This window comes from Mustela nigripes, chromosome 9, assembly GCF_022355385.1.
Source record: "Mustela nigripes isolate SB6536 chromosome 9, MUSNIG.SB6536, whole genome shotgun sequence".
In the NCBI taxonomy this organism is placed as follows: Eukaryota; Metazoa; Chordata; class Mammalia; order Carnivora; family Mustelidae; genus Mustela; species Mustela nigripes.
The window spans coordinates 18,109,294-18,135,593 of NC_081565.1; positions in this window are offsets into that span (position 1 = coordinate 18,109,294).

A 26,300-nucleotide genomic window follows, 5' to 3' on the forward strand; every position below is an offset into this window, starting at 1 on the left:
TAAAGCATCAGGCACCATGCTCAGGGAAGACTCCCTGAAATTCTCTCTCCCTCTCCCTCTGCCCCTTCCTGCCTCCACTGACTTTTACCTGTGTGCTCTTTCTAAAAAAAAAAAAAAAAAAGAAAGAAAGAAAAAGAAAAAGAAGAAAGACAAAACTAGAAGACACATACATGAAGATAAGGAGTACTTGGTACTCCAACTACTGGCTGGGTACCTTTATAGGTATTTGCTTAACCTTCACAGAGATCCTGATTGATGGAAGGGACATTATTGTCTTATTTTCTGTGAAAATAGATTTCACTTTCCCCCACTCACCAAAAGAAAGCCTAAGTCATCTACATCTGTTATGTACAGACTGATGTTTTTCTTACCCAGTTACTAAGTACAGGACTCTTCTAGAATTCTTTTGGGAAGAACAACCATAACCCCCCACATGACTACCACCCTAAAATGGACTGAAACTGTTCAATAAACACCTTTCCTCTGCATACTCATAACATTTTGATGAGAAGGAGGGGGTGACTCAGCCATAGACTAAGAGATGAATAAGTATCGCCAGCCCCATTCAGTTATGGGGCCAGAGGGAAAGGCAGTGTCTGCAAAAGTCAAAACAGATTTTTGAAACCATTTCTCGTCCAGCCTCTGAAAAACCTGCTCGTTCAATTCCTTTTCTGTTGATGACTTTGGCTTCTGAGATAGGGCCTTTCTCTGGCAGTGCAAAGCTCTGACAATCCCCCAAATGTCAGGGGCTTGGAGAGCTCCTTAGGGTAAGGTGTCCAAAAGGACAAAGCTCCCAAGCCTCAGAGTCTTTGCTGAGTTCTGGAGTTTCCAAAGCTTCAGTCTCCTGTGGAGATAGTTGCAAATGTCAGTTGTTGGAACCCTGCAACCACAGCCTCCTGGGTGTTCTAACAGCTTGGGCTCCTTTTCTGCTGCCTTGCAGTGATTAATTACAGCCAGCCCGCCAGGTTTCATGGGTCCCTACTTCCATAGCAGCCGCAATTGACTTATCTTGGCCATTTACAACAAAAAATCCAGCTCAGACCCTGAGCATCCTTCACTAGTGCCCCGCAAAAAAGAGTTTTTTTACAGTAAAGGTGTTCCTGTTCCTCCTTCTCTTCCATCCGGGGTAGATGAGAACAGATGCGTTAGGTAAGAACTGCGGTGGGTGGGCCGTTTAGTCTCGGCCAGAGTTGTCATCCTGGCTCGGACCCCTCTTGCCTGGGTGAATCTGGTCAGGTAACTTCTCTTTTCTGAACTCTAGCAACCCTCAAGACATTATGGGGAGGGATCTGTGCTCTAACACACGCTAGACAGTAGGGAGCATGCTTGACAAGGTATCCTTGGCTTCCCCTTTTCTGAAGCTGTAAGTTGGCAGTAGTTAATCACAAGACCTTTTGTCTGGCATCCCTGTTAGAACAGCGGTTGTTTCCTACTAATGTATGTATTACCCAGTGTGTGTTTTTTTGCACAAGCTCCTCCCTCTCCCTGATGTGGTCCTCTCTCCAAATAGACCTGCAGCTTTACCTCTTTCACCTGCAGCCTTATGTCCACAGGAAGCATCCCTTCTCTGTGTCCCCAAAGCATCCTCTGCTCACCCCGGTTGTGACCCTCACCACTTACCACACAGTTTACCATGATATCTTTATCTGTTTCTCTCTTTGGCATAGAAGAAACACTCAGTTAGTACTTGTTTATTTGAGAAAACTTGGCTCATTTCAAAAAACAGCCCACCTTCTTTATAATCATAAAATAACTAACTTGAGTAAACTCTCCAGCATTTACAAAACATATTTACATACATCTCCTCATGTGAGCCTAATAGCCCCTCTGTAAAACAGGTAGTATTGGCCCCATTTAGTAGACACAGATACCAAGCTTCTTAATGTACTCAATAGCAAGTACATGACAGAATAGGAGTATAAACACAAGCCTGCCTGGGTCTAGCTGCAGAGACCTTCCTTCAGGGTCTGCTCTAGAAACACCCCCTGAGAGAAAATGATTGCAGCAAGCAGAGGTTTACTGAGTGGCTGCTGCACATAGGTACCCTGTTAGGTGTAGAGGAGCACAGGTGAGTAAAATTGGGCTCTCTGTCCACAAGGAATTTCTGGCAGAGGGAATAAAATTAATAAAGACAGAACTGATTCACTTATTCAACTCACATTTCCTGAACACCTACAGTGTTTCAGTCATCAGGCTATGTGCCCATTAGAAGAGAGTTTACATTGGGGTACAGATGGCCCTTCTTTTCACTACATCTGTATCTTTGGGGTAAATACCCAGGAGTGCAATTGCAGGGTCATAGGGAAGTTCTATTTTTAATTTCTTGAGGAATCTCCACACTGTTCTCCAAAGAGGCTGCACCAACTTGCATTCCCACCAACAGTGTAAGAGGGTTCCCCTTTCTCCACATCCTCTCCAACACATGTTGTTTCCTGTTTGAAATCAGTCAAGCAGAGAGAGTCAATTATCATATGGTTTCACTTATTTGTGGAGCATAACAAATATCATGGAGGACAAGGGGTGTTAGAGAGGAGAAGGGAGTTGGGGGAAATTGGAAGGGGAGGTGAATCATGAGAGACTACGGACTCTGAAAAACAATCTGAGGGGTTTGAAGTGGCAGGGGTGGGGTGGGAGGTTGGGGTACCAGATGGTAGTATTATAGAGGGCACAGATTGCATGGAGCACTGGGTGTGGTGAAAAAATAATGAATACTGTTTTTCTGAAAATAAATAAATTAATAATTAAAAATTAATTAATTAATTTAAAAAAAAGAAGAGAGTTTACACTATTGTAAGGGAATGAGGACTCAATTCTAGTGCAACCTGTGGTTGCACTAGAGTATATGGATTCTGCATTGGTTGAAGCTTGAATTTTGTATGATGAACACATACTCATTTGTAATCAAGGAAAACAAGTTCAGAAGAAAAATAACCAGGTAAGACACATTGCTTACCTCCATCTCATCTTTGCACATCTGTCTCTTGCTATTAGTTTATTGTCTTTAAACTATAAGCCATAAGAGCAATAAAGGCAAAACAATGTAACATTTCAGAAGAGAGAAGGTATACATCCTTCTGGACAATCAGTGAGATCCTCATTTTATTTTGGATTTATGATTGTAACTCTTTGGATATTCCTTGACGTAGAGATCCATAAGGTGTTGTCTAGAAAACCATAGTTCCAAAGGATGTGAACAGATGTTCCCAGGGTTGGGGGAGTGGGGAACACTTAAAAATTTAAATAGGAGAAATGACAGGCTATTGAAACAAAAGTAAATGTTTCTTTGTGTTTTTGTTTTCTTTCTGCTTTATTTGCTTTTTTTTTTCTTTTCTATAGGATGTCTCAGAATACTTAACAAATACATGTTTCTTAAAATAATGAGTATAAATAGGGAGGGGGAGGATATTTGGTCTTGTTCAGAAAGTATTATTCTGAAAGGAAATATTGAGACTAGGGTTCCCAAGAAAACTTACTTATAAGTGTTGCCCTCCTGGGGACACTTGGGTGGCTCAGTTGGTTGAGTGTCTGGCTCTTAATTTTTGGCTCAGGTCATGATCTCAGGATCCTGGGATTGAGCCCCAGGTCAGGCACCACACTCAGTGGGGAGTCTGCCTGAGGATTTCTCTCCCTCTCCCTTTGCCCCTATCCCTGATTGTGCTTTCTCTCTTGAAGATTAATAAGTAAATCTTAAAAATATAAGTGTTGCTCTTCTGGGCTCAGGGCCTCTTCACCCTCAGCTATGGAATGTTGATGATTGTTCAGGTCAGGTGAGACAAGGAAGAGACAAGAAAAGGGGTATCCAGAAGGTAGTTTGGCAACACAACAGTTAAGGAAAGACACATCAACTCAGATCTGAACATTACCTCCTTAGTGGACAGCCATAACAGCCCTGCTTGTTAAAAACAAAACAAAACAAAACAAATCAAAACAAAAACAGTTCCATCTTGTCTGAAACCAGGAAACCTTCTTCAGAAGGTTGATGTATTAGCTTGCATTCGAGAGCCTATCAAACTTCAACAGTGAAGATACAGTATAGTGTCTTCCTGGATGCAGATCACCTTGAAGAACTATAGACCTCCCTCCATTTTGAACCATGGAGAGCCACCTATTTTACTGAAAATAGCATGGAGTTTAGAATCAGTTTCTCCATCCAGCAGATGGTGATGATGGTTCTTGCAGGTGTGAGGATTATGTGAGCTAATTCTTTTTTTTTTTTTTTGTGAGCTAATTCTTGAAAAGCCTTTAATAATACTAGGCACCATGTAGGCACTCAGTAATGGAAGCCAATATTAGCTGCTACTTCCACAAGAAGTTGAGCTCCTTTACCATTTTGCAAGATGAAGCACCATCTTCTAACCTGACAGAGCAATACGATTTAAAAGCCCCTGCTGAGAATGAAGGTCCAGCATTCATCTTCAGTAATTAATACATGCCCTGGGGGATACTTGGGGTTGGAGATGAGAGGGTGGGGGACTGTTTTTCCTTTTTGATTGAGTGTCTTTTTTATCCCAAGCTATTCTGAATGTCATGGAGAGTTAATGAAGACATGTTGTACACCCAGTGAAAATGCAATAAAATAGAAAGTGCAACCAATTCTACCACTGTCTGAGGAGATTAAATCCTTAGCTACACTGGGAGTGCAGGGGAAGAAATGAGAGCTATGCTGTGAGATAGATGGGGACGGTGCTGGTGACAAAGGCAGAGAGGACAGGAGGGATACTCTTCCATCTTTTCACATTTCTCCTGCTACTTTTCCTTTCTTCTTCAAGTCGCCTCTCCCTGAATGGCTAGGAACAGAGAGTGAGCACAAGATGTTGGCACCCTCTCAAGCACCAGATCATAAAGTCAACATAATTCAGTCTAAATAGTGTGTACAGAGTGATAATCTCTGTGCTTTTCTTATCCCTACCTAGAAGGCTTGCCTGAATAATCCAAGAAACAAAAACAAAAATAAAACCCCAGAGCCCCCAAACCCCAAACACAAAGCAATACCTGTTCCATCAGTGGATCTTGCTGCTCAAGGGCTGGCCTCAAGTAACAGATGTAAAGTTCTTCAGGTTAGCAGCCATTCACAACACTTGAGATATCCAACTGGAAACAACCTCCCAGTGTTGGAATAAGCTAGATGATCTAATGCCTCAAGATCCCTGCCTCCCGCCCATCACTATGTATATGATACATCTGAGAAATAGTTGAATGTGTTCTCCCCCCAAACCCTGGGCTGGGGACTCCTTCTTTAATGAGACAGCAATTTGGAGAGACCCCAAGGGGGTGGCTAAGGAGGTTAAAAAACACTGCAAAATTGTTTAGAATCCTCTAGAGAAAAGTTTCCTGAATAAATCTTAGCAATTATGACTCTTTTTTTTTCTCTTACAGAAAGAAACAAAGAAGAAAAAAAAAATTAAACTCTAAAGTGATTTCTACAGTGTGGCTGTAAAGTAAGCTTTTCTTCAGAGGAACAAAGTGATCTCCATTTTAAGGGAACTTTTGGTTCCTCTCTGCTCTTTCTAGAAAGGAGCTCATGTATTTTAGATCATAGTATATTGAATTGTTTAAGTTGATGGCTCTGCTTCATTCCCAAAGCAGTCACCAAACAGAGCACTACAGTTTCTTCAGCAAGGAAATTCCCTCCAAAAGAAGAAAGGGTACCAAATTATAATCTAGTGTTTTCTGCACAGGTTCAGAAATTGGAGAGAACAAAGCTCAAATCCTGCCTCCCTTGTGCACCTTAGTTAACCTCTCTGAGCCTCAGTTTCCTCCTTGATCAATTGTGATGATAATAGTAATAGCCCCTCTCTTTGAGATTTAACTGTATGATATAATTTTAAAGGGCACTGTAATCATTATTTGCTATCCTCATTCATACATTGGGGGTCAGTGCTCCAGTCCTACATGGTAACAAAAGTATTGGGTATTATCTCAATGTCAGTTATTCTGCACGAGTTGTTGTAATGAAATCTGTCCCTCGTTTTGAGATGCATTTGACCATCCTATAAATATGATGGCCGGTGAAAATCATCTGTCATACTTAAGATCTAAGAGTCTGTAAATTCTGTAAGCTCAGTAAGAGTCAAACCCAGTTCTATGTAAATCTAAACGCTACCATTTCCACTTTGCAGTGCTACCTTGAGCTGGGAATGTACACATACATTCATTCACTTATTCACTCACCCAAAAAGTATTAGACAAATTTGGGTGCAGATGAAATATGTAAAATTTCTTTAAAAGGTAAATTCCTCTGTGAATATAAGGAAATATAACAAGGGGCAAAAATCCTGTCTGTTTTCCCTGGTAGCATGTGTGGGAAACACAAACAGCATCCACAGTCCCTTATTCTGTGCCCCCCTACCCCCCCAAAATGCATTACAACCTATTACTAATCTAATCCATCTCAAAACTGTTGGCTATTCAACAGGTTCAAAGTGTAGCCTCTTGGATTAAGTTTATTACAGCAAAGGAGACAATGGAGAAAACTGTCAGGAAGTAAAAAATCCTACTCTTTACATGCCCAAGAAATTACCTCTAGTTACCAGACTGCCATAGAAACCTCTTGACTAAGATGGCTCTCTCCTAGCCCTGTAGGATAGTTTGAAAGAGAAGCAGTGTTCAGAGAGAGTCCAGGTAGACTAGGGAAGAACTCAGAGAAGGTAGACAATATAGACTTTAAAAGGTACGGTTGTAGCTGAGCCAGGTGATCAAGGTCAACACCAACAGCAGTAAGGAATGTTGATCATATTTTTCCTTAATGTGATGTGACAAGAATGGCACTTTACCTCCTCAAAACCCATAACTCCAGTACAGTCATGAGAAAAATGTCAGACAAATCCCAGTTGGGGACATCCTACAAAATACTTGACCAATACTCATCAAAATTGTCAAGTCTGAGAAATGGTCACAGTCAAGAAGAACCTAAGGAGACATGATGATTAAATGTATGTGATATCCTGGATGAGATCCTATAACAGATAAAAAGACATTAGGTAAAACCTAAGGCAATGCAAATAAAGTATGGACTTGATTTATAATTATGTATCAATATAGAATCATTATTTGCAGCAAAATACCACACTAAGTGTAAGTAGTTAATAACAGGGGAAACTGATTATGGGTATACAGAAACTCTCTGTACTATCTTTGTATCTTTTCCTAAATCTGAAATTGTTTTTGAAAATAAAAATTTTTTTGAAAGGTGTCTTTATCATGCACAGGAAAAAGTGGAAGCCAAGAAAGATCGTTTTAAGGATAACCAACACTTTCATTATCCCATTAGACAGTGTGGTGCTTTGTGGTTTCAGGGAAAAAATAATAATTTACGTCATTTTGACTTGTACCATGTCTTGATACATAACATGCTTCAGATGACTTACAAGAAGATATAAAAATTAAAATTGAAGAAGCTTATATGAGATGGGAGTCAGGTGGCAAGCTGTTTGACTTGGAGTGGATAGATAAACTTAGGTGTCAGGTGGACCTGTGTTTATGCCCTGCTCCTTAGCGAAGTTATTTACTTTTTTGTAGCTCTATTTCCTCATTGATAAAGTATATTTAATACACAGTCAAGATGCCATATTTAATGTTGTAAGCATCTTAACAGATAAGTACTTAACAAGTATTTTATAATTTGGGCACAGTGATTTTCAGTGTCTGAACATCTCAGATATTCCAGGACCCCACATGGGATCCAAACTTAAATAAATGTTTTAGCCAAAAAAGTTTCTGGAATATTTGGAGTATCAACAATGTATCTTCATAGTGGAAGACATTTTCTATACACAAAAGCTTTTTCATCCATTTTAACATAAGCTTCTTGATTTTATAGATCAGAAAACAGGCCAGTGCAGAGAGGTGATTTGCCCAAGATCACATAGGGAATTCAGGACAGAGTAGGGATCTGAATACAAGTGTCCTACTGCTAACTTGACGTTTTATTCCTACAGAGCAAGTTGCGTTTTTCTCCTTCCAAAAATACTTCCTATATAATCTTTAAAATAAAGAAAGGATAAGACATGTGCAACTTAATATTATCCAGTGTTAGGGATTAAAGATTTCTTCAAGCATGGAAGTGCTGATTGGCTGAGGAATACAAAACCAGTCTTTGTAGATCTGCATTAATCAAAAAAGACTCCTTTATGACATATCCTTGCAATAAATTTGAAGTAATAAAGAAACATCCCCTAGGTTTGTTTTGTTTCTCTTTAATCCTAGCAACAATGAACACAATAGTTAAGAGAATAGACTTTGGAGCCAGACAGATAAGGATTAAATTCTGGCTCCTCCACTTATTAGCTATGTGACCTTCCTTGCTCACGTTGGTAAATATTTCTGAGCTTCACTTTTGTCATCTTTAAAATAGAGATGATTAAGATACAAAATTCATAAAGTTTATGGGAATATAAAATTAAATACCATATATACTCCATAACAAAGAGCGTGGCCTATAGTAAACACTTACTGAACTATTTTTGTTGCCATTTTGTTGCATTTGTTTCCCAGGAAATCAATAATTTGTGGTTCCCAGGGAGGTACTCAGCATAGCAATAAGGGAATGGTGAGTCCTTTTGACTGGGTACCAGGAGATCTGGTTCCTTTTATGTCATATTTGTAACTTGTTAACAGTGTGATTGGGTCAACATATTCCTTCTCTGGCCCCAAGCTGTCCCACATTTCAGATAGAGCATTTTGTATTGCATGGGACAAAAACCTGGTCTCAAATTGTCTTAGAGTAAATGTGGAATTTGCAGGTTCAGGTCATTGAAACTTCCACGTGTAATCTATCCTTTAGACTCAACTTGATCCAGGACTCAAAATTCATTAAAAAAAAATCTGTTTTTTGGGCACCTGAGTGGCTCAGTGGGTTAAGCCTCTGCATTCAGCTCAGGTCATGATCTCGGGGTTCTGGGATAGAGCCCCGCATCGGGCTCTCTGCTCGGCAGGGAGCCTGCTCCTCCTCTCTCTCTCTCTCTCTGCCTGCCTCTCTGCCTACTTGAGATCTTTCTCTGTCAAATAAATAAATAAAATCTTTTTTTAAAAATCTGTTTTTCTCTATTGCTGAAATCTGTTCTTCTCAGTGCTGGCTTCGTTCCCAATCTCCACATGGTGGCAATATGGTTGACATCAGCTCCAGAGCTAAATGCCCTCAGCTTCAATTTCAGTGAAAAGAGAGCACTTTTGTTTCCTAACAAATCCAACAAAAGCCCTAGGCCTGATTCTCATAGGTGCAATTTGGCTCACATGCCTATCTTGAACCAATCACTGTGGACAGGAGAATGGAACACAGTGCTTAGCTTAAGTTTGGAACACATGCCATTCCTGAAGATGCAGGTGAGATAGTCCCGTTCATACAACCAGTAAGAAATGGAGCGTCCAAAATCCAGGCACGGTGTAATGACATTCTCTGCTCAAGGCCTCAGCAGGCTGCAGTCAAGGTGTCAGCCAGGCTTGTGGTCTCACCTGAGGACCCGAGCTCCCTTCCAACCTCTTGTGGCTGCTGGCAGAACTCAGTTCCCTCTGGTTGTCTGACCAAAGTCCCTATTGTCTTGCTGGATCTTGGCCAGGGATTTCTCATAGCTCTTAGAGGCCATTTTCAGGCCCTTTCCTCATGGTTCTATTCTCTCACATTATGGCAGTTGTCTTTATCCTTAAGGTCAGCAGGAATGTCTCTCTTAAATGGCTCATCTGTTTAGATAGGCATACCAAGGATAATCTGCCTTTTGATTAACTCCAAATTGACTGATGCTAATCTAATTATGAGAGTTATATACCATTATATTCTGCTGGTCCTTTACATAAGGAACATAATTAGGAGCTTATGTTAGGAATCTTAGGGGTCATCTTCGAATTCTGTCTACCACAGACCCGCCAAAGGAAAATGGAAGTCTGGTTAACAAGAAGACATTAAATGTTGGGCAGCCAGGAAAACAAAATACCCCACTTTCCTTTGGAAAAACAAAAGCTCTGGGATTGGCTCAGACTATCTCTAATATCCCTTCCAATTCAAATTATGCTTAATTTTTTGAAATCAAAATGTAGAATCTAAGTATTTCTGATGAAGTTAGGAGAATCAGCAGTAAATTTATATGAAAGTCACTAGAAGTAGAGGGCAAAATCTTTAGAAATATCATCTTCCTGAGTGTTTTCTCAGCAATTTCTGCAATCCTCCCCCTTTGGGGGGCAACTCTTGCCCACCTCATTAATATTTTCTGACTTGCTGTTGACAGCCCATTTTTTATAAGACTGGAAGGACACAGACTAATCTAAGACCCAAGGGAGTTGAAGGAGCCTTCCTAAAATATGGCCCTGACCCAGCAAGCGAGTCACCTTCCCTGAAGTCTTGGAGCTTGAGCTATGGTTTATCTCTAGCCCCTTTTTTTTGGCAGTGGAAGAAGAGGATGTGGTCAGGATCGCAAAGGCATTACTCAGAGCCAGTTTGGTTCAGAGGAAAGAAATAATGCTGAGATCTATTCCTGTATGGCTCCATTCCTGTCTGCAAAAGATTCCCAGAGGACCACCTTAAGGATGTTGGCCTTAGTTAGAAACTGTCTGACCAGTGGAATTTGAACACAGATCTCCCAGTAACAGCCTTTCCCCATGGGTAAGCATAAGAGGAGCCATGAAAGAGCACAGAACCTCTTCCCTGGGGACAGAACTTGCTATAGCGTCTCACGTTCACTGGGCTGAAATTGTATAAATGACTGTTCATCTACCATGGGTCAAAGGAGCATCTGTATCTTCTATATCCTGACTATATATGATAGAGGACTAGAGAAGGCCTCTGTCATAGAAGAACTAAGAGTTTGCTAGATGAGATATAGAAATTGTTATAAAATTCCAGCAAAATCTGAGGTGTTATGATAGAGGAAGATGCAAGGTACTGCACCTAATGTAAACCAAGGCAAGGGGATTCAGGGAAGGCTTCTTAAGGAAGGGAGTGCCTGACTTGAGTTTAGGAAATAAATGGATGTTAGCTCGATGAAGGATGAAGGTCAAAAGGTGTTCTGAGATAAGCAAATAGTGTAAGAAAAAAGGTGTTCTGGCGCCTGGGTGGCTCAGTGGGATAAAGCCTCTGCCTTGGGCTCAGGTCATGATCCCAGGGTCCTGGGATGGAGCCCTGCATCAGGCTCTCTGCTCAGTGGGGAGCCTGCTCCCCCCCTCCCCTGCCTGCCTCTCTGCCTACTTGTGATCTCTCTCTCTCTGTCAAATAAATAAAATCTTTAAAACAAAAGAAAAGAAAAAGGTTTGATGTGTAAAACATCTAAGTGCTTGTAGAGGAAAATAGAGGGAGACTGATAGCATTGGGATATGAACTTGGTTATGGTGGGAGAGAGGAGGAAAGGTGGAGAGGAGAGCTCTATAAACATATGAGTATGGGAAGATTAACAGGAATAGGCCATGGAGCTTTTTACATGTTACATTGAAGAGCTTGGTCTTTGTCCTGTGGTCAATACGGAAGTTTCAGCAGGAATGATATTTGTTGTGAATTTCTCTATCTGTAGTGTAAAGAACACATCCAGCTCTAGAAGGTTGGGCATATAGAGCTTTTAGATCTCATCTGTTGCAGTGGTTCCAGTGAAAGAGGATGAGAGTAGGAACTCTAGCAGAGAGACTGGAGAGAAAAAAACAGGCTTAAAAATTTGGGTGGGCATAATATCTGCAAGATATTGATGATTAATTGGCTGTTATGTCTGATGGAAAGAATAAATAGTATCAAGAATAATACCCAGGAGTGCCTGGGTGGCTCATTTGGTTAAAAGGCTGCCTTCAGCTCAGGTCATGATCTCAGGGTCCTGGGATGGAGCCCCACATTGGACTCTCTGCTCAGTGGGGAGCTTCTCTCCCTCCCTCCCCACTCCCTCTGCTTGTGCTCTCTTTCTCTCCGTCAGATAAATAAATAAAATCTTAATATTTTTTTTTAAAAAAAATAGTGCCCAAACTCACTTGCACAAAATTTTCTGTGTGTGTGTGTGTGCACATGTGCGTGTGCATGTGCATGTGTGTGTGTGCCTACCTTGGGTTGTAGTTCAACCAACATTTATTGAGTAACAATGTAATACTACTCAACATAATAATGTTCCAGGCTTGTTTAAGACACTTGAGTATACATAATCACATTTTACTTCCCAACTCCAAAACAGATAAGGTAATGGAATCTTGGAAAAAGATTGGAGAAAGAACCAACTTATCTGAGATCATCTAGTAGCAGAGGTAAAAGTGGTTTTTTACTTGTTTCACAGAGTAAATGAATTTTGCTGGAGTCCTAGAAATGAGGATCTTATAAACTCAGAACACATATTCCAAAGAGAAGCATTGTGGAATAAAGCTGATCACTTTACATAGAACACTGTCTGTGTGTCACCAACCTTAGTGGTTAGGCTTGGAGACTACCAGTCCATCATTATTTCAGTCTTAGCTGTGCATTGGGATAACCTTAGGGAAGAACACTGTTGCTTATGACTCATTGCAAGAGAATCTGATTGAATGTTTTGGGGCACAGCCTGGGCATCAGGTTTTTAAAAATCTGAAGGTGATTATAATGTACATCCAGTACTGAGAAACATGAAACCATGATGCAAAATAAGAAGTAAATGATCTCGGGGCACCTGGGTGGCTCAGTGGGTTAGGCCTCTGCCTTCAGCTCAGGTCATGGTCCCAGGGTCCTGGGATCGAGCCCCACGTCGGGCTCTCTGCTCAGTGGGGAGCCTGCTTCCCTCTCTCTCTCTCTGTGCCTGCCTCTCTGCCTACTTATGATCTCTGTCTGTCAAATAAATAAATTAAAAAAAAAAAAGGAGTAAATGATCTCTGCTGAATTCTAATCCTGGTCCTGTCTTTCTTCTTCTGCCTCCAGTAGTCTCTCATACGAACATAAGAGTATCTTTCCCAGCCTGGCCCTCTCTTCCTGCTGCAGTCTCCCGCTGCTGGTGGTCCCATGTTCTTGGCACAGATGGGTCTGCTACCTAATTGCCTGCTTATTTGTCAAGTGGTTGTCCCCAACAGATGTTCCCATGTGGGAATTTGGAGGCTAGCATCTGTATACAAACAGCTGATTGCAAAACTGTTCTGCTTTTGATCTAGTCCTGATGGGGTTCTACCCAGGCCATGGATGACCTTCCAAAACTGACCTGAGGATAAATTTTCTGATCCCCCCCTTTTCACCCCCAAATCCTTTCTTTCAGTCATCTTTTGTAGTCTTAGAAGATCTACAAGATGTGTATTCTTGGATTCCTTTCTCCCTTTCCTTCTTGTTGTTGCTCTTGCTGTTGGTTTTAGAAGAGTAGAGCATGCAAGGAGCCTCAGTATGTTCATGGTACAAATGAGCTAACTGGGGCCCAGACAGGGAAGGGAACTTGGTCGAGATCAGGGTACAGGATTCAAGACTCAGCTGGATTTTTTGTTCTTCTGTCTCTTATCTTCATTCTCAAACTCCCAGAAATATCCATGGGGGTCTGTGGCTGGTTCTGAAACCTCCTAGATGTGTGGCTTTCAACAAATGACTTCACCTCATCTTTCAGGACCGTGGTCACCTCTGACTCTCAGCATCACTGTGAAGTTTTGAAATGCTGTCTGAAAAGCCAACAGCACATGTTAAAGACTCTGTTGGAAAAGGTATACAAACAGGATAGAAACTTGACGATATTCGGCATGATCAAGTGCACGAGCATGTGCGTTAGATATTTTCAAATGTGAATCCCTGTGACAGCTACGCATTAGCAGGGTTTCCTTGATGAAGTTTCCTTCCTTCTTTTAGTCTCTATTTCTTCATTTTTAAAATGAGAATGGAAATAATATTAACCTCACATGGTTGTAATAATATTGAGTGCTTATGACACAGCCTGGCACAGAGTGAGCACCAGGGCTAATGATGAATATTAGGGAAGATGATGAGAAAGAAGGAAAAAAGGAAAAAAAACCACAATTGTGTTTTCTTTCATTTAGAAAGAGCACTGTATGAGGAGTCAAAGCATCAAATGTTTAATCTTTGCTCTGAAACTAACTTGCTTTGTGATCTCTGATTAATTGCTTTTTTGTCAGGAGGACCAGATGGCCTGTAAGCATTCTTCCATACTATGATCTTCTGTATCTCAGCAGAGTTCTCTGATACCCCTCAATTCCTTCATCAGTCAAGGGATATGCCATGCCAGGATCCTTCTGGCTTCATGAAGTCATCTGCCTTTTATATCTCCTTCCCTGTCGTCCTGGCCTTTGTGGTGTGGCCTCTATCCCAACTGCCTCTGAGTTTGTACCTAAGAAGGCAGTCTCGCCCTTTCCTAAGACCCCTTCCTTAGAGGTGGAAAGAAGGACCTGGGAATCCAGCCTCAGAAATGGACCACAGAGTACTTTCAGAGATAAGCCACGAGCTCCTTCTGGGAAGGCAGGGGCTGTCAAGTGGAAATCCTGACAGCAGCCTTAGTTCAGTCGTGTAAATAGTATTACTGCAAAGACATATATTTAGCATCTATGACATCAGCTTGATTTACCTTGATTAACGGAGCAATTTGCTGTACATTTTTCCAAATGCTGTAATCAATTAGAACTCAAAATAGATTAGAAAGCCCTCTATGGTGTGGCCACAGTCCAAAAAGGCTAATCCATCATTAAATAAATAAATATATATATATACACACACACATATGAAAACATATTCTTTTCCAGCCATGAAGTGAATAAAGATTTGTGTCTTAGAGAATCTCATACTGGTTCAGGTTTGTTCATTCGGGCACCAGGCACTTTTTCCATCAGCCATTAACTAAAGGCAAAGCAGGGAAAAGAATCTTTGTAAATGCTACTCCAGTTTTGTGTAGCTTCCCAACATCTTTACTTAGGCTCTTCCCTGCCTACCCTCACAATGTGTTTATAAAAGACCCAACTGGTGATAAATTCCTGGTAGAAAGAGGATAGATCCTAAACCCTTAGAATGTCTTTCACAGCTCTTTAAGGTCTGGTCCCATATTACTCTTTCAACTTCATCATTTCCTATAGTACTTTAGCCTCCTCAAAGGTCTCCCCCAACATACGCTACACTTTGTATTTGCCCCTACAGTTTTCTCACGAGAATGATGAAATAGCCCTTACTGAGTATTTATTGCAGACAAGGCACTGTGCTAAATGCTCACTGTATTTATTAAATGCTCACACTCTTAACCACCCACAGGACCCAAGAGTTAAGTGGCAATACTAGGATCAAACCCAGGTGCGTCTGACCCCAAAGCCTTTGGTCTTTCTGTAACATTCCTTCATTTTTTGCCGTTTCCTTTCTTTTCACTCTTTCTCCATATCTCAGCCTCTCACGGAACTCTTCTGTCTACAAGGGAAACTTGCTGACAGATGTTAGAGGGTGAACGTGTTGCCCCTTCATAGATGAAACTAATCCATGTCTTATCTCTTCATTCTATGATGAGTCGCTGCTCTCAGTAAGCACTTTCCTAGGCCCTGTGTGTGGCACAGTGGGGTGGAGTATTGTTTAGGGAATGGACATAACAAATCCTTGTTGACAGATGATTTAGGATTAAATTCTAGATCTTCTACTACCCTGTTTATAACTTTGGGTCTTTCAGAAGCCACACTTCATTGCCAATGAGTAGTCATAATGTCATATACATCAGTGTCAATATCAATTAAATTGATGTAAAGATATAAAGATCCTTTATCAGGTGTTGCTTATCCTATATACTTTGGAAAAAAAATTACTTAAATTCAATTTCATTAACAGGGATTGTATTATTAGTTTCAGGGGTAGAATTTAGTAATTCCTCAGTTACATATAACACCCCGTGCTCATCACATCACATGTCCTCCTTAATCCCCATCACCCCGTTTCCCCATCTTTCTACCCCTACCCCTCCAGCAACCCTCAGTTTGTTTCCTAGAGTTCAGCTTCTCTTACAGCCTGCTCCCTCTCTGTTTTAATCTTAGTAGCCCACACTTCAAATGGTATGTAAAACGACACTATAAGCTACAGAGCAGTATGAGTTCTTGTTACTTGTGAGCAAGAGTTAGAGGAAAACCGATTGTAAAATTGTTGAGATTATTGGCTGGTTCTTCATGACTTCCCCAGGCTTCGCCAAATGCCTGGGCCATAGCGGGCCTTGAAACACACATACCAAATGAATAAATACTGTTGTTCTTTGAGAAGCACCAGACGAGGAGGTCAGAGGGCTAGGCGCTGGACCCTGCTCTGCTCACAGAACTTAGTAAGTAAATCCAACCACTTGTGGCCTCAGTTTCGTTATCTTTAAAAAAAGATGTTAAACCCTTGACTTCATTAGATTGTTATGTGGAGCAAATAAAACTGTCCACATGGAAGTGCCTTGTAAAATATAAAGAAATGTATACGTTCGAGGGGATGAACAGGATTGACTTGCATTCTTAAAGGAACACATAGGCATGTTAGTGCTGTGCTTTGAAGCCCACAGAGGATTCCCATCCAAAAGTCTGCAGTTCAAAGTCCAGTGGTTTATTCTGTTTTTACAAGTGACCATTCATCTTCTTGACTTGACACTTAGCAAATGAACCACAAAATCTTCCAGTCCACGGCTTAGCATATTCTTGGCATTAGGACATTAGAGACCGAAGAATCTACCACGCTTCCTCACCCAAACACAAACCATGGGGACCCTGACCCCAGAGGGCAGGGACTGTATCTTCCCCCCTTCCCCAGCACCTAGGACAATGCCTCATCTATTATATAACCATTAACTGTTTGTTGAGTAAGTAAATGAATAAATGAATTAAAGGATTTGTTCAAGTTATCCTCAGTTCCTGATCCATATATGTGCTCGTTTGTTTGTTTATCAAATGAATTAATGAATAGTCACCCAGCATGTCGGCAGCAGCTCTGGAACTCAGACCTCTCCCCTTGCACCGTCTCTTTCCCAGTGTATCACAAATTGTATTCATCGTGGCTTGCATTGGTCACTAATTGATTTACGTTTGTACATTTTGCCTCTATACCTACAATTCTGAGTTAGTAGAAGCAGCAAGGGACCACGTCTTCTGCCACTGTGTTTCTTGAAACATGTGTCTTGGGATTGGCCGCCCGCTAGGTGATTAAAAAATACCTTGCTGGAACCTGGATGAATTAAAGGGACTATTTGGAGGGTGACTTCTGAGGAAGAGACTGGGTAGGAAGTGCTTTGTGTGGTCTGATAATGTATTTATTTATGAGACTAAATGTTTATCTAAGCCTCCACAAGATCTCTGGCTTCATTTTGGTGTCTGTGCATTTGTGTTATTTTCCATGGTCACAACAGCCCCATCCTTCTGGGGTCCAGCTGGGCTAAAGAGTAATAAACAGACATAAAAATTGGCTCATTCCATGACAAGAAGTGGGAGCAACCCAAAGCCTTTAAGAAATTCTCTGAACAGTGAATGCACCCGCATCCAGCTAGTTCAAGTAGGGTTCAAGTAAGCACTCTAACTTTGTGAAAGCTATTTATGACCAACACAATGAAGCCTCTCTACTCATTCAGTCACTGGGCATTGGAGATATAGCTGTTTTTCTTTCAGTCTGTTCTTTGACAGCATTCAAACACATTGGGTTACTTTGACAACTTCAATAACTAATTCAGGATATAAGCAGGCCTCTCCTTTTGTTTCCTTAGTATATCCCTTTGCCATTTAAGGATCTACAGGAGCTAACACAAATCAGTGATCATACTTTACTCTGAGTGACTGAACTGAGTAAGCTCAAAACCACGGTCTAAAATATCCTACTGGATGTTTCAAAGAGGCCAAATCACTTTTCTGTGGTTCATCACATCTCATTGCCCATTTGTAAAGAATCCCACCTAGTCTCAAAAATCACTATATCGAGACATTTTGAGTTGCAACATAACCATTCATTCACCAGTCTTCCATGAGCACTGAATAAATCAACCCGGGCCACGAGATAAGGTGAGAGATCATAGCTACTGCCTGTGCCTTCTAGGAGCTGATGTCCTGCCAGGAAAAATGGACCCTGGGTGTACCTTTTTGTGGCACCAGTTAGAGAGTAGTTGCTGACACAGAAAAGGATGCAGTTCTCTGGCAGCTCAGAGTAAGGGGTGGCCACTTCGAGAGGTAGACAGGAAGAAGAAGAAGGAATTGGAAAGCTTCATAGAGAAGGCAACGATTGAGCTGGACCTAAGTGCATATGCAGTACTGATTAGTTATAAGTGAGGGAGGGAGGGGGAGCACAGCCTAGTCAGGAAGAAGGTGTGGCCCCCAGCAGGCCAGTGTTCCTGCTTACTCCACTGAAGGGCCATGGCACTTCTACCCTCTCAGGGCCAGTCTTGAAAAAATAGTAGGATCCAAGGTTACCATGTGCCAGATACCATTTGAAGTGTTTCATGCTCGCTGGCTACTTACCATAAAGATATACGAGGTGGGTATTATCCCCGTTTTTGTGGTTGTGGAAACCAGAGCTCAGGTAGAATCTGCCCAACATTACAGAAAGGAGGTAAAGAGAGAATGGGGTTTGTGGAATCATGTAAGGGATATCCCCTTGCAACTCCTCTGGGGCCATGCATATCCTCCATCAATAGGCTTTTGTAGGATAGAGGTCTCAGTCCTCAAAACTCTGAACCAAAGGTTGCAATGTGGTGTTTTAACTCACCATCTAGGGTGATCCTTATAAGAAGCCTTTGGACAACTGATCATTTCCTTCAGTTTGTAAATGAGTATGTCTTGTGCAGTTTCAGGATTTGCTCACTTTCCCACAGCTAACCCCCTATCAAGGCCAGGGTTTAAAGTAAGATATTTCCCGCCAAAGGCCATTTCCCTTTTACTCCCTTCTTCTGTAGACTATAAAGTGCCCTAGAGCATATGGCAGAATGATCATGACAGAAAAGGAAAATAAATAATGGCAGAGGGAAGAAGAAGACACAGAAGGAGGAAGGAGAGGGGGAGGAGGAAGCAGAGGAGAAAGAGAAGATGTACGTACACAGAAGTTATATACTTTAAAGGAGCTCTGGGTATTAAGGGATACTCACTGAGGTAGGACATAGATACAAGCAGTCAGTGGACATGTTCTGACCTGGATTGTGAATGAGAGAAAGCGTAGCATGAGAGGGAATGGGATTTTCTGTATTTTGAGGATTCCACATTGGACACAGGAGAGAAGGCAGCATGACTCCCCTAGAGTAGCATTGGAGTTGGTTATAACATAGCAATTCGCTGAAAAATCCTCAGCCTGACCACACAGTCCTCTTACCCTGAATGTCCACCTCCTTCCTTTATTAAATGATAAATTCATAGCAGTTTATGTCCTTTTTTTTTTTTCCTATTAGTCTAGGGGACTTATTAGTCAAATAATGATTGCCCTCACCTCAAGGTATGTTTTCCTTGTATTTGTTACCTGTCTTCTGGGCTCTGGCTTATTGGAATGGGGTTTTGCATCTCTGTGAGATGGCGTTAAATCCCTCTACTTTGCGGGCTAGTGAGCAACTCAGACACAAACAACAACAACAAACCCCTTGAATGTAAAACACTTTTCCCTGCCTTTTTGCTTCCTTTTCCTCTTCTCCCTAATCCCTCCCCTAGAGAACGCAAGAGAAATACAAATAAAGTCATAATTAAGAAAAGGACTAAGGATAAATTCCATGCATTTAACCAAAAGTTCCATCTCTGAGCCCAGGAGGATTGGCGCATAGCTGTGGTTGTGTGAGAGGAAGCGCTCAGGGGACTCGTGCTGTGCTTTCAACACAAATACCAGCTCATAAGGAATAGTTTATCACTTAAACCATCGCTTTAATTCTGCAGAGCAAAGGCAGGACCTCAAAACGGGCTCAGAGACTAGTACCACCACCACTGGGGTCTCCCATTTTTGGAGTCCCTCGGGCCCAAATAGCTCAGAGCAATTCACAAACATTTATTGACGGAACCCCATGACCCGTCCCCCAAGTGAATACTTTAATATCCCATTCTGCAGAGGGCAAAATGGCAACATGGAGAAGTTCAAGGCTCTTGGCTGCCTGCCATGCAGAGAAATCAAAATAGTGGCTGGATTCTGAAAGAAAAGCATCGCCAGGTGCACAGTGGATTTTTCAAGACATGAGAAAAGAGGGCTAGGCTGAAAGTCAGGAGACTGGGCTCTGATTCTGACTCTGTCACTCATTCACTGGGAAGACTGTGGCCAAGCCATCTCACCTCTCTGGGCTTTAGTCTCTGTCGCTGTAACATGGAAGACTGAAACAGAAGACCTTAAAGCCCTTTCTCCCTCAGAAAATGTTGGAGCTCTGTGTTCACTGAGCACTAGGCTAGCTTTCCTATCACTGTGGCTCCTCCAGCACACAGTACTTGTTCCTGCAGGAAGGAATTACTCCATGACTCCAAATCCAGCCCTCCATTCAAAGCCTGGCTCTACCCATCCGCTTACCGGTGGTGTTCCCTAATCCATCGCTGCGATAGAAATTCTACTTTTTTTTTTTAAGATTTTATTTATATTTTTAAATAAAATTTTTTTTTAAAATATTTCATTTGTTTTTTGACAGAGAGAGACACAGTGAGAGAGGGAACAAGCACGGGGCTCCCCACAAAGCAGGGATCCCCATGAGGGGCTTGATCCCAGGGATTGATCCCGGGATCATGTCCCAAGCTAAAGGCAGACACTTACTGACTGAGCCACCCAGGTGCCCCAGGAATCTTACATTCTTTACAACTCTTGGTTACTTACTTTTCCACATGGAAGGAGCTTGGTAAATATTTACTAGGCTACCAGATTTGTGTAGCTTGATCTTCAATGCATCTGCCTTCACCTGACCAGTGAGACAGTAAGGATTTGGGGGGAAAAATAAAGAGAGTGCTTGTTAAGCCCTTAAATGTCCCAATGAATCTTAAACCTTAAATATCTATTAATAGATTTCTTTTCTACGCCCACCTAGATTTTAAAATCCTGATGGTGTATGTCCAGGGAGGTGGTTTGTAATGTGTAGGTCTAGTTTAATGCACTGTAGTTCAATTCCTCAATTAATTATTGATCATCCTTTCTTTGGCAAAAACTATAACTATACTAGCATCTGGAGTTAACCAACATTTCTAAGATTTAATCCTTGTCCTCAAGGATATTCTGCTCCGAGGGAGAATCTGGCAAAGAGAAAGGCAACTGTGATATATTGAGATTTGTTCAATAACAGAACTGTGTGCAAGAAGAAAGGGTATGAGACAAATAGGAAATAAAAAGGCCGATTACAGCTCAGATTTCTGGGGGAACTTGCTTTAATTTAGACCCTAATGTAAGAAAGTGATGACATAAAGATTTCAACTCTGGTGAGATTTCACAGTACAAATTTATTTGGTTATTGTTCATATGTGCGTAGGGAGGCAGCCGCTTTAGTGGAAATTTAAAATTAGACCCTATTTTAAAGAATAATGCAGTTGGCATGAACATAGTTTCCAAGCTAATGGCTACCAAGGTGTAGACCAGCTTTAATGAAAAGTAGGTCACTTGAGATAATCCGATGGCACCATATATAGGAATATTTCTCCTCCTTCCTGGCTTGTTTTTCTTACATATAAAGGGGGTGGTTAGATGAGATAATGCCAATGATCCCTTCCAGCTCTGGTGTTCTGTGCATGGAACACAGACAGTGCCTTCTCTGTTGCCTACCACAACATTTACTGTTGGTCTGGGCACTAGAATGGAAGATGGGAGGGGGCCAGAGAGGGAGGGAGGAAAGGAAAAAAAGGAAGAGACGGAGGGTTGTTTTCTCCCCCTGGGGGCACTGGATTTAAGGGAGAGGTGAAACTCAGAGACAATCAGAAAAGAAAAGGAAGAATAGTAGAGGAATTCTCATAAATTTGTTGTTTAGAAGGCACTACAGGTTTTTTTAATCTCATGTAGTGACGTGAGTGTGACACTTATGATCAGAAATCTCTGGTTCAAGTTCCAGCGTTTTACTAAAATATCTTGGAGGTTCTAGGCACTCACTCTCTTGAGCTCAGTTGCTCCTCTATAAGATGGAGTAAATAACCCTGAGCCCGTTAATTTAGGTGTGATAAATAAAGTAATTGCGAGAGGCATGCTTTGAAAACACTGGGACTGCACAGAGGTTATCATTGTTATTGCTGTCGTTAGGATAATAAAGGGGTACGGTGCCTTAATGAAGTGATGGCATCATAGACATTTGTGGCAGACTCTGTGGGGACGAAATTGGGATAAGAACATTATCAAATCCTCTAGGATATCCTGTTCTGTCCTCTACCAGTTGTGAGCTAAGCCTGCACTCCGTCTCCTTTCACAGAGTAGTAAGCAGAAGCCATGGAATACTGGTGGGCTCCCGCGGGCCCATCAATCTATGCATGCAGAGAAGAAGCTGCTAACAATTTCCAAGTCACCCTTGAGCAGAGACACAGGGCGCTGCTTTGCTCAAGACCATAGCGGGGCCTCAGCTAGAGAATTTATAGAGGGCTGGTCTGCATTTTTAAGCAAGATAGCTAAGCCTCCAGAGTTCACCCTGGATATACTTAAAAAAAAAATCTTTATGACTATATGCATCTCACAAGCTGGGATTTATGTAGAGATTTAGGTCTGATGATGTTGAAGGTAAATTTTTAATTCTCACAGATGACGGAACCCAAAGTAAAGCAAAGCCAGGGTGTCGGCGCCATCTAGTGGGCCCATGTAGCTAGTGCACACACTGGAGGGGGAAGCCACGGGCAAAGGAAATGATCTGTGTGGTCTCTAAGCTTGGGGGAGGGACTGCAGAGGCAATAGCAGCCATATAAGAGAATGTTAGTTGCTCTGATAGTCAGCAGGGGTCAACACGACTAGAGCACAGCCAATGGGATCATGAGATATTAGATCAAGGAATCCTGTCAGAAACCAGACTCTGTCTCCTTTCAAGCTCTGTGCCCTTCAACAAGTCCCTCGAACCCTCCGTTTCTTGGCCTATAAAATGGGAATGATAATGCCTGCTTTAGAAGGCTGGTATTAGAGTCTGAATCTGTAGGCATTTGGAAAGGAGTCTCATATGGAAAGTAATAATCAAGTCCGTATCTGCTGATCTGATGCCAGCTTCTTCTCCTCCGCTGTCATCTCCTTTAGATCACCAAGACAGCAGCCATCAGTACCTTCAGTTTCCAAATAAGAAACTGAGGTTCCATATGGCTTAGTGACCCAAGGTCACACAGGCAGTAGGTGGTACAGATCTGGGGTCTGAACACATTCGATATGCTCCAAAGCTCTCATTTACTCCACTCTGCTGGAGCGCAAACACACAAACTTGGCTTTTTCTTCTTCCTTTTTCTTAAGACGAACCTTTAGGTATTATATAAGTAACTGGCTCAGTATATACCTCATTTTATTCCACTGTGAAAATTAGGTATCATCACTTTCTTTGCACAGATGAAGAAGCCATAGCTCATAGCGACTAAGTAAGGTACCAAATATCAACAATTAGCGAGAGATCTGGGATTCGGACTTCCTGATGGCAGACCTCCTGCTTTAACCCGCCCTCTCCTCACTCATTCACTCATCATTCATCTCTAATTGTGGGGTATTCCTCTGTTTATATTTACGGGCCCAAGAATTACTTGTTTATTGAAATAAAGACATCTGCATCTATTAAGGTCCCTGGCTCATCTAATTGTGATCTATTTGTCGGCATATATTGGGAGGTGGGGTGGAGCTTTCGTGTATAAAATTGTCTCTAAGGTCCCCTACAGCATTTATTGCATGAGGACTGGAAGATGAGCTGGCTGGATGGAGAGGTCAGCTCTGAGCCCATGAAGGAGCTGTTGCTCCACAGTTTAGGTTTACAAATGGAGACTGAAGGACTTTACAGAGACAGCTGCTGTCAAGGTTAGGAGAAGAAACACAAAGACCACTCCTGTTTTCTTTAGGCACCTACTATGTGCCTAGGGGGAGCCTAGAGACACAGAGAGACCCAAAGCAGTTTGCTCAAAGTCGATGAAAAAAGCCTGAAAATATCAGCTTCCTTGACTCCAGAATCCGTGCTAAAACTAGATATTTTGCTCAAATCGTTAGAATCTGACCCAGAGAGATGAACTTCCCCCATGTGGAAAAGAAATCGCTTTGTCTGGCAGCTGCTTCCCCCTAGTGGTCATACGGCCTTCAAGCAAGAAGATGCTTATGATCTCATCATGGAATTGAAAATCCAAATATAAAAATAGGATGCTGTTGAGCGGGCTGTACACTCATAACTCTGAGATCATGACCTGAGCCGAAATCAAGGGTCGCATGCTTAACTGACTGAGCCACCCAGGTGCATCCGAGGAAAAAAGTTTTTTTAATTAAAATTTTAAATTTGATATATGAACGCACACACACGCATGCACACGAACTCCTTGGAAAACAACTTGAGAAATGATGAATGATATTAATTCCCTGCGTAACATTAATTCGCAGTAGAGTGATGGGACACCTGTGGCCCATGGAAGGATGCTCATCTATCATTCAGGGGTCCACTGTAGTGCTTATATCATGATAATGTCTTCTGGAAGTGTCTATCAAGACAGAGCCTCCATGAGCCTGTGTGCCAGCACCCTGCAATGAGCAGAGACACATGCCGATCTGTAATGAATTGTCAAGACAATAAGAAACTCTAAGTCGTTGGGATCTTAACCTCAGCATAACCTCACCCACACTGAATATCCCACATCTTTTATTAGCTAGCTTCAGTTTTGTTCCCTACTGGGTTAAACGGTAGTGGGGACAAGGAGATTGGCCATTTCTCATTATCTATTTTTTCATTCTCTTATTGGTGCCACAGATGGTTTCCAGTTTGGTGCTATTAAAAGCAGGGCTCCTGTGGGTATTCTTGTACCTGCCTTTGAGTTTAAATATCTACCCAGATCTGGGTCATGGACTGTGCGTGTGTTCAGGTTTGTTAGATAATACTTAAATGGATGTACCAATTTACATTTCTACCAACCGTGCATATGGTTCTCCAGGGGTGGGGGGTGATCTTGCTCTCTTCCCAAGGGAATTTAGCAATATCTGGAAGCATTTTTGGAGGTCATAAATGGGAGTATGGGGAGGGAGGTCTGAATGCTACCAGCATCTTGTGGGTAGAGATCAGGGATGCTGCTAAACATCCTATAGGACAGCCCCCTACCATAAATAACTGTGTGGCCCAAAGCTTTAAGAGTGCTGTGGTTGAGAAACACTGTTTCATGAGAGCTTTGTTTGTGTGTCTTCTTTTATTTTGACAACATGGAATAAATTTCATACCTTTCTACTGTATTCATATTTGTAATAGTAAAAAAATAAAAACAACCCAAATATTAAGCAAAGGGTGAATGTATAAACAAATTGTAGTGTCTCTATGCAACAGGATATTACTTAAACTCTTGGCATACACTGAAACATGGATAAATCTTAAAATAATTATGCTGAATGAAATAAGCATACAAAATCGCAACATATTGGTTATATAGAGCTGTTTCATGATTTTGATTTGTATTTCTCTAAGGATTAGTGAAATTCCATCCTTTTTCGCATGTACATTTTGTTCTTTTGTGAAGTGCATATTCAAGTCTTTTGCTTATTGCTTTATCAGCCTTGTCCTTATGGATTTTTAGAAGTCTCTTATAAAGTCTGTTCATAAGTCTATCCAGCTATAAGACTGTTCAACGAGTCTGTAGATGAACTTGGAGAAAATTTGCGTCTGAACACTATTATGCCTTCCAATTCATGAATGTAGTGTGCTTTCCATTTATTTAGATTCAATTTACTGTCTCTCAGATGTGTTTTATTTACATTTTGATGTACTGGACATCTGTTACATTTATTTCTTGTTTTTATTTAAGCAAGTTTATTGATATATATTTTAAAAGCTTTGTTGAGTTAGAATTGAACTATACATTTCATATACTTAAGGTGTATTATTGCAAAAGTGATGACATTTATATACACCTGTAAAACCATCACCACAGTCAAGATAATGACGATATATGTCATCTCCCCAAAGTATCATAGTGTTCTGTTGTAAACCCTCCCCCTTGTCCATTCCCTCCCTATTCCTTCCCTCCATAACACCGATCTCTTTCTACCACTGTACATTAGCTTGTGTTGTCTTCAGAATTACATAAATGGACTCCTTCAGTATGTGATAATTTTTGTCATACTTATTTCACTCAGCATAATAATTCTAAGATTTATGCATGTTTCAGTGTATGCCAAGAGTTCATTTCTTTGTATTGCTGAGTGGTATTCTGTCGCACAGATATACTACAATTTCTTTATCCGTTCACCCTCTAATGAGTATTTGAGGTTTTTTTTTTTTTTTTTGACTGTTACAAATACAGTTACAAAGAAAATTATGAATAAGCCTTTGTATATGCATATGCTTTTGTTTCTTTTGGGTAAC